We start from the raw sequence: 14,790 nt of genomic DNA, 5'->3' as shown, positions 1-14,790 counted from the left end.
GGAGTACAGAAATCTTTGCTTTGGCATTTCCTGATTTTTCTAGAGGCAAGATCAGCTGTCAGCAAATGTAAGAGGGAAATAAAACAAGCAGCAAACAAACCAGGGGGGCAGATTATTAAGGAGCATGCCAGTCGCATCCGAACTACGCCTTTTTGTGCATCCCTGCCTTCAGCCCTGACTGCCATGAAGGCAGGCTGCTGGGTTACCGTGCTGCATGCCGGTGCCACCCATGAGGCGATCACACACAGCGAAAAGCTTTGTCTCAAGTTTGAGCAGCAGTTAAAGGCAGGGTTCTTCCAAAAACCGTTTCCCATCTTATGTTGATTATCTGTGAAAGGTTCAGAGTTCAGCTGGGTTGAAGAATGCGCGTGATTAAAAACATTCCTCTTTTATTAAAGGAAAAGGTCTCCTCCAGAGTTATGCACAAGTAACAAAAATTAGCTGGAGGGAATTTGTTCAAATTAAAAACACTTAAATAAGAAACCACACAAAAAGGACTATGTTGAAATAACATGAAGATCACAAAACCAGAACTCAAGAAATAGGAAATCCCAGAGTCGGGGTACTTCGCATAACCTCGCCCTGGCCCCTGGGGTGTATACACCAAGATGCTGGGTTTAATTATGGGACCAAACACTATGCTCCCCCAAAAGACAAGCAAAAATGACAAACCCAGCATCACCCTGGTATCTATGCCCAGCTACACCTGAAATGGGGACACAGGCACTACTGTTGGGGCTCACAGCTCTTGGGGGACAGTGGGAACCCCAAGCAAAGAGCCCCTTTGCTTCCCCTACCTCCATCCGCTTGCGTGTCCCTGGGGGGCTTCCTTGCAGGGCCCTGTGGAATCTGAGCGTTTGGGGCATTTTCCTCCTTCCTCGACTTGCCAGGCAGCTGCCGGGGGAGCACAGGGGAGCCACCACGCAGCTCTGGGGAAGGCCCTGCACCGCCACAGCTGTCCCCGAGCAGAGAGGCTGTATGCAGCATCCCATATGAGCCATCAGAGAACAGATGATGCTCAGGGAAGATGTAATGTTTGGAGCAGGCAGTTGCCAAATTCTGATAACTCTTTATGGAGTATGTTAACTGGGAGTTTCAAGGGCTTTATGAATTGGCCAGATGTGGGTGGATCCCTCTCCTCCCTACCAGACATCAAGGAAAGGCTGATACTTCTCTATGAAAAGCCCCCCCAAGAGTTTTTCCACAAGGGTAAAGCCATATTTTTCTGATTCTTGCAACCTTTCTTCGGCAGAAAGTTTCAGAAAAAAATTTGAAACAGACGATGATTAAAGTTTGGCAAAGTCAACCATGCATCACAAAACCCTTCCTGCAACTAAAGTAATGAACCAGGATTAAAAGCAACACACCTGAAACCACTCAGATTACGCACATACACCTGTGAGCAAAGCACATTATTTAGGTATCTCAAGCACATAAATCAGAAAATACTCTGTTCAAGCCTATAAATGAGATTCACATCAGGCCTCAGGAAGTGGGTCAGGGCAAGATACTTCCCCTGATTATTTGTGGCTCATGACCTTTGAGTCAGACATTTAACAGCCCTTCATGGAATTTTCTCCCCAAAAACGTGCCTAAGTAATGTTTTGAAACTCATGACTCCAGGACCCAAAGATCTCAGGGTGCACTGAGGCCAGCTTGCACTACAGGGACACAGAGTAAAAAGCTTCATACCTGGATCTGCTGCTACTTTTAATGCTCTGTGTTTCAACCCACACCCCAAAATCAGTGCTCCCATCCAAACTTATCAGACATGGGATCAAGCTATACATTCCCACAGCATCCATACAGAGCAAAAGGCAGGACTCCACTGCCAAAGGCAGAGGTATAGTGAACCTTTCAGGACTGGATAAAACATTCATGGAAGTGGTCCGGATGCATCCGCAATAGAAATGTGGGTGCCGATGCTCTCCCTGAACAATGAACCCCCTCCTCACTGGCCCAGATCTACGTGAGGGCCCTGGGCTGCCCCATGATGCAGTTGGTGGGGTGAGCAGATCCACACCAGTGCATTTAGATGCCTGTTTCAAGACAGGTTTTCCATGTGCTCTCAAATCTGCATGTTAAGATTGGCCTTGAAAGTGTTCTGCCTGCAGGGCAAAGCTGGTCAAGAGGATCGCAAGGTAACCCTGCATCATGCTAAATTATGCCAAAGCCCCAAACCTTAATACCAGACCCAAACATCACTGCAGGGAGGACTTAAAGCACCAAATAATGTGCCTTATGCTCACATACAGCTCCCAGAGGAACCGGAGCAACTTGCAAATGTGCCAGGGGCCGAGTTCCCTGGATGCTGCCTCTCTCCCAGTGATAAGTTTTTAAAGCCTTCAAAGCACCCCAACCATGAACATGCAGAGGCAAAATGTGCACAGCAAAACCTGACAAAAGATTTCGAGTCTAAATTTGGGATCATTTGGTCAGAGACATACAGGTACTAAGCCACAGAAAGAGCTGGGCACAGGCAGGATTGAATCACATCACAGGCAGGCAATATAGCAGCTGTGGTTTCACAAATAGCTGCTTGCAATCCCACTGTAAGGCATTCCAAACTCTGCCAGCTGTTCTTTGGTCGTGCCATGATATATGGCACCACTACCCATGCCTATACAGGCAGGTATATGTCTGCTTGTGCATGTCTAAAGTAAGTAAGTAAACAAACAGCATTTTTATCAGTTTCTTTGCAAGATCAGGTCCCTGTGGCACATGGTTTGAGTGTGGGCAGCACAAGGTGCAAGCTGGGACTGGAGAGCTCATCTCATGCAACCACAGCCAGGACATGGGACCAGAGGGACAGCAAGTAGGCTCGAACCCCACCACAGCTCTGGCACAGCTGGACACCTCTGGCAGTCATTTCCTGCCAGCAGTTGCATCCTCCCACCCCCACCGGCTGAAAACCCCATTCCAAACAGCAGCACAACACCCCGCAGGGGAGGATGCTGTGTGGAGGAGTGCAAGGTATCCCCAAGGAAACCTCGCAATAACTGCCATTTCCTCCGAAACAGAGGGAAATTCATGACCAAAGGGCTCTGTTGAAGGAAAGCCAAGGTTGCCTGGTGGTGCCTCTTGCTCCCCAGAACAGCGTAGGCAGCTTCTGCTCTTGGAAAATCCTGAGCTTCAGGAAAAGTCCTCCCCTCCCAGAAGGGAAACATTCCCCATGGTGCAGCCCATCCCATTAGACTCCTTCCCCTCCAACCATCCCCACCTGGTCGCAGAGCCCAGCGGCCTGCTGGCTACTCCCTGACTGAGTACCACCAGCAGCAGGTTGGTGTAGCCGCACACATCACTCTATCCTGAGTTGTGCTATGGGGAGGCAGTGCTGTTCCTCCTGGTCCTCCCCTGAAGCCCTTCTCCACAGCTGATGCTAAGCTCCACTGCTCCTCCTGCCTCATGGAGGACTGCTATGCTTTCCCACTACCCATGTCCCCTCCTTGCGGACACAGCTACAGGAGCTGCCAGAGAAGGCGTGAGGGTTTGCGGTGTGCTCCTGAAATCTTAAATATTGCCAAGGCCCACAGGCAAAGACAAATGTAGATGATAGGCAGCATCTCCAGGCAAGCAAGTACCCCTGCTCTGCCTGAACTGGAAGAGGCCGGTGTCTTCTAACAGCCCCACCTTCTCACTCGGCCAGGCTTCTGGCAAGAGGCCACAGTCCAGTCTAGAGCCTCAGCACCATCTCCCTGCCTACAGCCAACAGAGATCTTCTTTGGAGAGAGGGTTTGGCACTGGTCCTCGCAAGATAACCTCCTCTGGGTCTCTGTTCTCTGAACAGGCAGTTGCCAACAGAGGCACAGCCGCCTGGCAGCCCCACAGACACAGCCAAACGCTCCCAGGAAGCAAGCAAGCACCCTCTTGGCACAGGATGCCTCGTTTGATTACATCGGCATGAGAGGATGCGGCCTCTGTGCCAAGGGAAGCAGAGGAGAGATCAAACGATTGTATGAACCTCTCCTCAATTACCAGCTGTTTGCATAAGCGGAGGAGCATGTTCCCAACCGGTTTGGACAGCACGCCAATGGGCTTGTCAGCATCTCTGCCCTGCACCACGCGGCTGCCTGCAGCCTGTCCAGGGGCCACTGCAGAGGGTTCTTGCTGCTCTCACCCCCTGCACGCACAAAACCACTGTTGGGAGCATCCACCGAGGCATGGAGCAACTTGCAGGCACAGCACAGAGCACCCACTTGGCTCAAACCTACAACCTGCTTTGCCTTGCACCACCTGCGAAGGGTCACCACTGCACAGGGGCTGCTGTCACCATTGCTACAGCTCAGCCTACATATTTATTTTTTTTAACTGCTGCGTGCAAAACAGCAAAAGCCCAGCTTGACTCATAAGTCCCCAGGGAAGAGCTCAGGGCTCCAAAGCAGTGTCTTGCTTGATCTGGAAGTGCTGAGACAAAAAACCTGGACTCCCACAATACCCACTCTCAGTAAGTGACTACTCAAGAGGACCTGCCCATTAATTGGAGCCTCTGCGTGCTGCAGAGAAGGAAATCCCTTTGGCAAATGCTGGCCAAGGCCCAAGGCTGGGCTGGAAGGCAGATTCAGTCATGAAAAGAAAATTTAGAAAATCAAAAAACCAAAAAACCCTCAGGCCCAATACAACGCAGAGAACAAGAAGCTGGGAGAAACACCAGCAGTCCCAGCTCTATAGGAATAAGACATATCCCACACAAAGAGGCACAAACAAAATTCACTGTGTGGATCTACAGACTGCTCAACCACCATCAGCAAGGGCACAATTGGAGTTCACTCCAAAGCTTGCACCAGTGCTGACCATCAGGCATTTGAGCAAGGAGACTTTCAAAACTGGGGAGACCCAAAGACGCCAGGGGACAGCACATGGCAGTCCCTGACCACTACGCACTCCATCTCAGCGTCCCCTCCAGCCAGTGCTGTAGATCACCAGCACGCACAGCGGAGACTTGGGTTTCAGGATGAGCACTATTTATGGCAGAGGAAGGTAGCTCCAACATTTTCAGTTTCCTGCACAATACACTTCTGGTGTCCTTCACTGTGTGGCTGTCTGGCACTGCCTCCCATATCTGGGTGCTCGCGACGAAGCCAGGAAAGCCAAGCCTTTGGCTCAAAGTTGGCATCTCTGCAGCTGGGCAAGGTGCATGCATCAATCCTTAATGCAGAGGTGGCTGAAATGTGCCTGGATCTAACAAGCCCTCTTCTGCCACACCATGAGGATACCAGTGACAGCCACCCTGGGGTGTAAATCTGGGTTAGCACTGGTGCATATAAGCAGCTGAGGGAGATGCTGGGAAGAGATCCACAATGCTGAAGCCAGGGAATGCCACCCAGGCTACAAGAAACAGCATGGCCAAGTCATCAGGCTTGGGTCTCCATGAGAGCTGGGGGGGAAGAAATGCAATGAGGACCTGGTGAAATACAGGCAGCCATAGCCTGCCTGGGGAAATGCAGGAGAAAACAGCAGTCGGCAGGGCGAACCTTGCAGAAGGATGCAGGCTGGCTCCCAGCTGACAGCTGCAGAACACGGGTGCCCTGAGGCAGTCAAAGTGCCTGTCGGGACCGAGGGGTGTGGTGGGGCGTGTGTGCTCTGTGCTCATGTAGCAACACTGCCCAGGGTGTTTTAACCCAGAAAGCAGGGTTAATCCTGCTGATGAGCTGCTCAAGCATAGGGGAGGGAAAGGAAAATAAATAAACCAACCAACCCCTGGTGAGCGCAGCACAGCAGCATTAACCTCAGAGACTGAAGAATCAGTGCACATATTGGGATTTGGGCCCTCAGCGCCTCTCAAGATCAGACCTAGCGTGAACTCAGCAAAATCACATACCCACCGAGGACCCTAAAACTCACTTGACAATCAAACAAACAATGGTCCCCGTCTGGGCGCACACTGCAGAACTGAACTGGACCCAGCTCCAGATGAAAGGATGCTCAAGGTGCATTTAATATCAATCTATCTTCATAAGACCCCTGTAATGCCTGCAAGGGTTATTTCCCACCCACTTGGCACACCCACCTACAGATGTCATTGTGTTCCTCTGAGTCCTTGGCGGTCAATGAGCCCATAGAGCTAAGCCCTGCAACACGGGCTGGGCTGATGGCATCGGGCGAGCACCACAACTACCACGGCCAAGGCTGGCAGGAGCTCTCAGATCTTCTCTCCCAGTAGTTGCAGACAGGCGCGGCCACGCACCACACCCTTGCAGTTCTCACGGGCAAGTTAGGAACCTTGGCATAGCCCTCCCTTGCTGGCAGCCATCCCTATCAGACTCATTAAATGCAATTAAGCCACAGCGGGTATTCCTCCCCCCCCACCCCCCCCCCACCCCCCCCCACCCCTTTGGGGGATACTGCTTTTAGACAAAATAAAGAGGGAGGCTTTGCATGGGCTTGGGCAGGTAGCTGGCACCCAGGCCCCATGCAGCAGCAGGTGGAAATGCCGAGGTCTTTGTTGGGGAAGCAAAAGCCCCAGCGGACCAGAGAGATCAGTTGGTCCCTGATGCCAGCCCTCCTCCTGCTCCCACGTGTGCCCCGTCCAACTCCTGCTGTGGCAGCTGCTGGAGATGAACACAAGAGCCTCTCTGCTTTGCAAACGGCAGTGTGCAGTAAGAGACCATAATAAAGCTTACACCCCAGCTTGCTCATATTTAAAAAAAATGGGGAAAAACATTCTGCCGCAAACCTAAAGCGGTATTTTATTGCATCAGCTCCTCCAGCACCATTTCTAAGCTGGTTTACAGAAGAATTGATATTCTGCTGCGTTCTCCATGCTCATAGCCTCCCTACAATCACAAAACCATGGAGGCGGGAAGGAGACAACTGAATTGTGCATCTCCTTCCATGCAACTTCTCCTCCCTCTCACACCTCACCACTGGGTGGCCAATGCCAACACAAGCAACAGGATACGTGTGGCCAAAACATAAGGAAGGCTTCAACTGCTGAGGACATGCAGGTGAGGTCATTACCCCGACGTCCCAGGGGCAAACACTACTTTAACAAGCCTGAAGATCATTCAGATTTTCACTAATGCAAAGAGCTGGCTTCGATGGCCAACGAGTAATTGCTCCATTTCCCCAACACTGCCAGACACCTCCTGTCAGCAGTGAAGTCCAAGAGCTCCTGGTATTCCTGGCAGGTTATGCAGGCTGTTGTCGGCCCTGGGTTTTGTCAGAAATGTTCGGTGGCTCCAAAGTGGGGTAATGGAGGGTGCCCCTGAGAACGGCATGTGAGGGGTACCACACAGGGTGGATGCTGTTTGAGGAGGACAAAACAGCCACACTGTGTCCTGATCTACTTTGGGACAAGCAAAGAGGAAAAAAACAGCCAAAAGGGATCCTTAAAGTTTTCTGCTCTCCTATGGAAAAATCAGCACTGCTGCTAAGTTCTGGGGCTGTCCCAGGACAGACTCAATGCCAGCATACGTGCTATTTGAATTTGCACTGTTCTCAGCTGGGATCCAGTTCAGTGAGAGATGGGCTTTTCCCAGTTTGGCTGCTACCAGGAAGCAACAATCAACCCCATAAAACTGGTAAAACTCTCTCACACAAAGTCTCAGAGATGTGTCATGGGTGATTTCTCCACCTCTGAATGATGGGAGAGGCGTGGCCATGCTCTGCCCAAGATCTTTGCTTAAGTTTTTTGGGTTTACTGGTGTTAAAGGGATTTAACCAGAGCAAATTATGATCATTTCCCGTCTTAATTAATTCTGCTTTCACTTCCAGGCATATGGGAGCCCAGCCTCCTCAGGTGCAGTGAGGAGCTTTGACTTTGCACAGCCACAGCAGTTGGAGCTGTGCAAAAACACAGGAAGGACTTTGCAGTGTTTCTTTGCCATCATCAGAGGCCAGTCCACAAGATAAAGAACTAAGAACACACCCAAAAAAGCCAAAGCCCCCTTTCATGGCCGTATTTATCCATTACAAAGCAAGCAGTAACTTTGCCCATTCCCCTTTCCCACTGCACACCTCTTCTAATGCTTTCAGAGGCACCTCAAACCATGCCTGCCAAGGGGCTTGGGATTATCCTCCCATGCCCTGCAGCCCCACCACAACACCTCCAGGCACACGTCCATCCGCATGATGACACAGCGCTCAGAGTGTTTATAACATTAGGATCCCACCTTCCCTTCCCAAAATACCTTACACTGGGCGCCATCAACCTCACAGCAGTCTCACCCCACTGCAGGAATAAGGGATGTGGAGGCAGCAGCATCTCCCCTGGCATTGCTGAGCACCATGAGTCCAGCCACGTCTGTGTGTCCACTAAAAGCCATGTTGCAGAAGCATCTCCTCTGATGGAGCTCAGAGTCCCGGGCTTGCACTGAAGGATGTACCTGGGCCCACTGGCTGCCAGCAAGGCCATGGGACCAGATGCATCCCCACTGCCAAGACTGTGCAGAGGAGGGGAGACATCAGGGATGTCTCAGGCCAAGATGCATCACCCCCCTGACCTGGGCGGAGTGGGTCAGTGCTTCAAATAGCAGTAATTGTGCCTATTGCACAACTGCCAGAGAGAAAAATACTCTCCCCTCCCCACCCACCCCACATCCCTTTGAGGCAAAAGGGAAGAAGGCTGGAAACATCCTTCCTCTCCTCGGGACAATGTGATGGAAATAGCAAGGGAGGAGCAGCAACAAAGGCAGCCTCGGCTTGAGAGGATGCGGTGCCTGGCCAGCAGCAAGGAGGTGCGTACAGCTCCCGGCTTCCTGCCATTGTCCCAGCAAGGGGCCAAGCTCCGTGCAGCTGTACACCCGGGGCAGCAAAACCAGAATTGCCTCTTTTCCCCAAAGGACCAATGCCAAAAATGCCAACCTGCTGCCCCATCCAGGAGGGGTGGCCATAGGCACAGACTCCACCTTGACCCAGGACCCCCAGGGCACAATGGCAGGTCTCTGATTCAGTCCGAAATCCACTGGTAGCCACCAGCTTCCGTGGAACACAGTGATCCCTATGCATGAACCCACAGAGGGGCTGGAAACCAGAGTTTTTGCAAAAGGCGTAAACACCATGATAAAATCCACTCCTAAGACTGGTGGGATTTTCCACTGCAGGGGGGTGGGGGTGGGGAAGACAACAGAAGACACTTTCTCTGGACCCAGCCTGGAGTGCAAAACAAAGCCCCCAGGGAGCAAGTTCCACCCTAAATTCCTATTTTCTCCTTCAAATGGGAGGTGCATGTGTTCAGGCTCCTCCAGCACACACACCAGCAGCCGGAAAATCCTGCAAGGGCCAACAGGAGCCTGTCCTGCCAGAGGACAGCTGCTGACGGCAACCTGAGCAGATGAGGGTGGCAGAAGCACCTGGACAGGGCAGAACCACTCAAACTTATGAACTGGTCCCCAAACTCGGAATTGTGACTCAGGTTGGTACTAGTTTGGTTATTCACTTCCCATCCTGGAGGGCATTACAGGTTATCACTTGCAGTCCTTTTTCACAATGAAAGTGGTGACAGAAACTGTTATAAAATAAGTAAGTAAATCTATATATAAAAGGCTTGAGATGCTTTTAGGACCTGAGCTGGGTTTTCAGGACTGGCACCACACAAAGAAGTATCACAGTCAGTAACACAGCAAGACCCACAAACCCTTCAGCACTCCCCACCACATCAGCAGCCTCGAAGGGCCACAGCAGGGAAACAGGAGGATGAGAAGGATGGATGATGCCACACATCCCTGCTCCTCACCACCACTGCCCAACCCTGTGATCCCAGGTGATGGCCTCAGCAGAGCCCACTGGAGCAAGCCCTGTGCAGACTGGCCTCCCTTTACCTGCTGAAAAGTGGGGCCAGGCACTCTGAAAGCCTGTGCTGCTCACCAAGCTGCTGGCATCGCTCCCAGAGCCCAGGCAGGCAGGCAGCACTACAGAGCTACTCTGCTCCCTGAAGATTCCCAAATGCATTTTTGCCCTGCTGATGTGTTAAAAATAGAAAGCATCAGTATTATTGTCCTGCAAGCCTATATAGGAAGAATACATCCTTGCTGCTAAAAATCTATGCAACAGAGACTTACTCTAAGAGGGACACATAGGAAAGCTCTATTTCTGGAGCAAGTAACTTGGGAAGTCAGCATAACATCCTTAGGAGTATTTGTTAAATTGACGCACTGCAGCACTAACCACCAGTAGTAAACTTGCCTTCCCCCTCCTCCCCTCGCTTCCCTGGTGGTTTTTTTTCCAGGCTTTTACGCATCTGCCACGGGCTACCAGCCTGTGCTGGCCCATGAGCAGGGTGCAACAGGCTTGCACGATGCTCCCACCGAAGAACAGACTTCCCCGGTGCTGCCCTTGCACATGGGAACAAAAGCATGATTCAGTTTGGGAGTGGTCTTGTCACCATCCTCACTTAACACTTTCCAGCTCTAAATTAAGCCTTGCACCAGGAAAGCAGGAAACACGATCCCTGTGGCACAGGGAGGGAGAGTCTGGGGATGCACAACAGAGCAGGGAACTGGAGGCAGCCGTCCACTCCATCCGTGCTCTAGTTCCCAACAGGTAAAAGCAGTTTGCACACCCCTTTTGCAAAAGCAGTCTGCATGCTTCCCGCCAAAGGGAAAAGCCACCAGCGACCTCTGTGGCAGGAGATCTGCTGTCCCCCCTTCCACACTCCCATCGGTCATCCCTGCTGACTCTGGAGGGAGGGGGGCCTCAGCCTGAACCTCATTCTTGGAAGATTTCTACACAAGCTCGGCCTTTCCATGAGTGTTTGTGCTAACGCACTGGACCACTCCCACCCAGCTGGGATCAGGCTCTAGATCCAATTTCATTTCTCAGAAAATCACACGGGAGATGAGAGGAATGTGTTGGGTCACTTCCAGCTCTAGGCGGGAACCCTGCCTTCTGCAAAAGCAGCCGTAGGAGACAAAAAAACATTGGCAAGGGGATTTCTGTCCTTCCAGCAGCTCCCTAGAGAGCTGTGTAACATGGAGATGCACCACCAGGACCTACCATCCAACACCAACCCCACTTAGCATGCTGCTGCGCTCCAGATTTGGCAGACAGGAGCCACAGCCGCAGCACTCGCCCCTCGCCCTGCCAGCACCCAGATCCACTTAAGCACCCCAGGATGGCTTAAGTGATCGCTCAACTCCCAAACAAAACCGCCTCCAGCTTCCAACCTGCACCCACTTTGCTGCAGACAGGAGCACCCTGCAGGAGGGCCTGGGAGGAGGCTGGGCTTGAAAGGTCACACTGCCATCCCCAACACAGGGCAAACGTCTCCCAGTCATCACCACTGAGGCAGTGAGGCTGTAAATACACTCCTGCAGATGCAGTGAACAGACCAAGCATAACTCACTTCACCCCCCTCCCATTCTCCCCAAAACAAAACACACACCCAGAAACAGAAGGAAACCAGGAAAAACCCAACAGTAATTCAACAACTATTTCAAGCGTTTTCATTCCCAGGGGGAGGCTGCTCTGCCCTCTGCCGTGCCCCCCTCACCATACCGGAGCTGCCCGGCGCCCCTTCACAATCCTGTGCCAGGTGCTGGTGGGCCAGCTTGCCAGGGCCGTTCTCTCCTCATTTAATACCGTGCACATCTCAGCTGGCATTTCAGTGCAAAGGCAATCCCAAGATTTCTCTCTGCTGAGCCAGTGAACTTGGAAATGCATGACGACTTCAGCAGATTAATTGGAAACACAGCCTGGGTGTTGCAATCCCAGGAATGACTCCAATTTCAGGAACAAATGTTTTCATCTCTGACTGGGAGCAGTCACCCAAGTGGAAGGGCGCATTTTTGTTGCTGTAGCTCACCCCTCCCCTGGTGTGTGGGTGGTGAGAAGAGTGCTGCATCTCACCCTGATGCAGCTGCTGCGCTGGCGCTTGCATCACTGGGGGGCTGCTGCTGCAGGGATTCCTTATGCTCCCACCTGGCACCAGAGAAGGACAGCCCAAGGTTTTCCTATGTCGATCTCCTTTTGCAGGACTGTGCTGTTCCCCGTGGGGTCTGCAGCCTCCTCTGCCGACAGCAGGAGGAAGGAGAACAGGAGGGGACATGGGGGGCCCCCTGCTGCAAGTCATCAGCTCCCCAGGGATGGCAATACAGTAAGCAAAGCCAGCACCATGGCTCTAGGGGTCAGCGGGCAGCTCCTCCACAAGGTCCTGCTGCAACTCCATGCACATCACAAGGATGTTTCCAACTCTTGCACAGGTAGTTTCCCAAAAGGCCATTGCCCCTACCCAAAGCCCCAGGAGGACCAACTCTGCTGCTCCCTCCATCAAGGCTGGAAAATATGTCCCTTTACTGCATGACTCTTGCATCTTCCATACTCACACATGGAAACTCTCACCCTGAAGAGCCCCAAACTCTGCTTCTGCTGAAGGACATAGGCTTCGAGAGCTCAAGGATTCTATTTCTGTGCCCACAATACCTGGATGTGACTCTTCTGCTCTGTGTCCAACAGCCTGGATCACCACATTGCACATGCCTCAGCAGCACTGGAAAAGACACTGATGGCCAGCTCAACTCAGCTCCCCCAAAATCAAGTCCAGGAGACAGGACCTGTTCCCACAGTGAAGGTCCCGGACTGAACTTGCCAGACTGGAGATAAATCCCCGTAAGACCATCAGCTCCATCTAGCGGCAAGCCATTCCCATGCTTCCATACTATCCGCCCCCTCCCTCAGCAATAACTCTCCCCCTTCCAGGAGTTTCAACATCAGTTTGCCATTTCTTTGCTCAGGCCTGTTTCCTGCCAACCTCCCGTGCTCTCTTAGGCAGTCCCTCTGCAGCCACCACCACTCTGGATGTTCTCCCTTGCTGCCAAAACCAAAAAGCTCTTCCATTGCTCAGCAGCTGTGCAACGGCTTCCCCACTTCTGAAGCTTAAGGTGATAAGGAAAGGAGAAAAGCTGGTCTATCCACCCACAGAGCTCTGGCAGGGGAGTCTGCTCTGATAGCCTGCTGCCAGGGCTCTTGAAACCCAAGAAAAACTGTGTGGGCTGTGAAAAGGGCATGTGGCTGCTACTAGGGGCGGGGGGGGGGGCGGGGGGGGGAAGCAGCAAGCTGGGAACCCAGGGACAGATTCAGCAGCCAGCTTGCTCAGCTCCAGTGGGCCTGCACATGTGGGTCAGCAAGCACCCAAAAGGAGGAACTGGCTCTGGAGGTGCTGTGGCTGCTATAACTGGTCCCTGTCTCCGCTGCAGACAGACATGGAGCAATGCCTGGGAAAATTCTTGATTTGGCAGAGGTGCAGCAGGAGACTCTCCTGCAGTGAGTGGCAGGGATCTGGAGCTAACAGCAAGCGAGCACAGTCCCTGCCTTGCACAGCCTAGATGAAGGCCATGATTTCAGCTAGATAAAAAGTATTTTAATCTTCCCAGATAAATCAGCTCCCGCGGGCCTGATTTCTGCCAGCTTTACCTCCTCTCCCAGCTGTTTGGCCTCCCCTTTAAGCAAAGCCCTGCCAGAGCTGAAGCCTGACCCAGGAGCAGGTGCAGCCAGCGGCACAGACAGCCCTGAGCCACACAAATGCTTCCTGCAATCCCCCCTGCCCCGCTCCAGCCTTAAATCCACCAATCCCAGCCCCAAATCCAATTCCCTTCTTAGTCTTTGCCTCATAGAGCTCTTTTTCTGCATTAAAGCCACAACTGTCAGCCAGACCTTTGGGTTATGATTTTTATTCCCTGGCATAAAGTTCCTAACTCCTTTCTTATTCAGTGAAATAAGAATTCCTAGACCTGGGGGAGCTGCAGCACCACCTCTCACCAAGACACCACTGACCCCTGCTCATGACAGTACACACTGTGTGGGGCTGCTTGCTGCTCTCACCCAGGTCTGCTTCTTCCCACATCAGCCACTGTCCAGCCACGGCAATTGCAGCACACTCTTCAGTTGAGATTCTTGCAGACAACGGCTCAAATGGCTTCCTAAAACACAAATCTGCTGGAAGCCATTCACCCGCGACCAAACTCTTGCCTCAAAGTCAAGTTAAGTCATAGCCCTTCTGCCATCAGTTTAGATATTCTGACAAAATAAAACCACCAGGTTTTGTAATGAGATGCCATGTAGGGAACTTTGCTCATCCCAGTGCCTGCTGTGAGATCTTTATTTAGGGTATCCCTATCTCTCCAGCTGGGAAATCTGTTATGCTAATGCTAAGTACATCAGAAAAGCAACCAGCAGCATGTAATCAGGAACCTCTCTTCTGAACTGGGTTGCTGGTATCAGACTGGTCGGTAGGTGGGTGGGCTCTGGCAAAGTCTCATCACTCATTCCCGGGGTCACAAATGCACAAGAGCTGCTGTGAGAAGAACACGAAGCCACACAGACAGGGGGGAAAGCTGTGGGGTTTTGCAACAATCTCTTTCAGCAGACAGCACTGCTGGGAGGTGTCCCCCACCAAGGCTGAAGATGGCAGAAGGGAGGACATGTAGATTTGTGCAGATAGAGCACACACCCAGGCTCAAACCAGGCCTAGCCCACAAATCCTTCTGCAAGTTTCTCTGTCCCACCTCCAGATGTGCCAGCACCCCATCCTACACCCTGCACCCCTCCCAGGCTTCTCTTCAGACACACCCTCCACCTTCTTCACTTGGCACATTGTCCCAGACACGTCTGCATGGTGAAACTGCTTCTCGGTGCCAGCATCCCAACCTCTCCAGCAGGGAAACAGCCAAGCGCTATCACTTGTTCCCATCACCGTCACAGGCTATCATCCAGTCTGGGCTCCTGCAGAAGAGACTGTGAACCTCCACACAACCAGCACAGTTACTCACGATTAAGCTGGACCCAACTAGACATCCAAACCTGACAGCAAGGAAAAACAAACAAACAAACAAACCAAAAATCCTCCCGGTTCCTTTA

At 52.1% G+C, this 14,790-nt stretch overlaps 1 protein-coding gene across 8 annotated transcripts in view; it reads right to left on the bottom strand.

The window, feature by feature from the left end:
* HDAC7 (histone deacetylase 7) overlaps positions 1–14,790 on the bottom strand; it is a 91,501-nt gene that overhangs the window by 24,527 nt on the left and 52,184 nt on the right. Inside the window, exon 1 of one of the 8 annotated variants that reach the window (XM_055792317.1) lies at positions 8,130–8,351. The exons of the other annotated variants lie outside the window; for them this stretch is intronic. The gene's annotated coding sequence lies outside the window, so the exon portion shown is untranslated. Of the gene's footprint in view, positions 1–8,129; positions 8,352–14,790 lie in introns of those variants that run through there. 8 annotated transcript variants of the gene reach the window in all.

The sequence above is a fragment of the Falco peregrinus genome, chromosome 19 (assembly GCF_023634155.1).
Source record: "Falco peregrinus isolate bFalPer1 chromosome 19, bFalPer1.pri, whole genome shotgun sequence".
Taxonomy (NCBI): Eukaryota; Metazoa; Chordata; class Aves; order Falconiformes; family Falconidae; genus Falco; species Falco peregrinus.
Note: the sequence above shows the minus strand (reverse complement) of the source record. Positions and strands in the feature narration are given on the sequence as shown.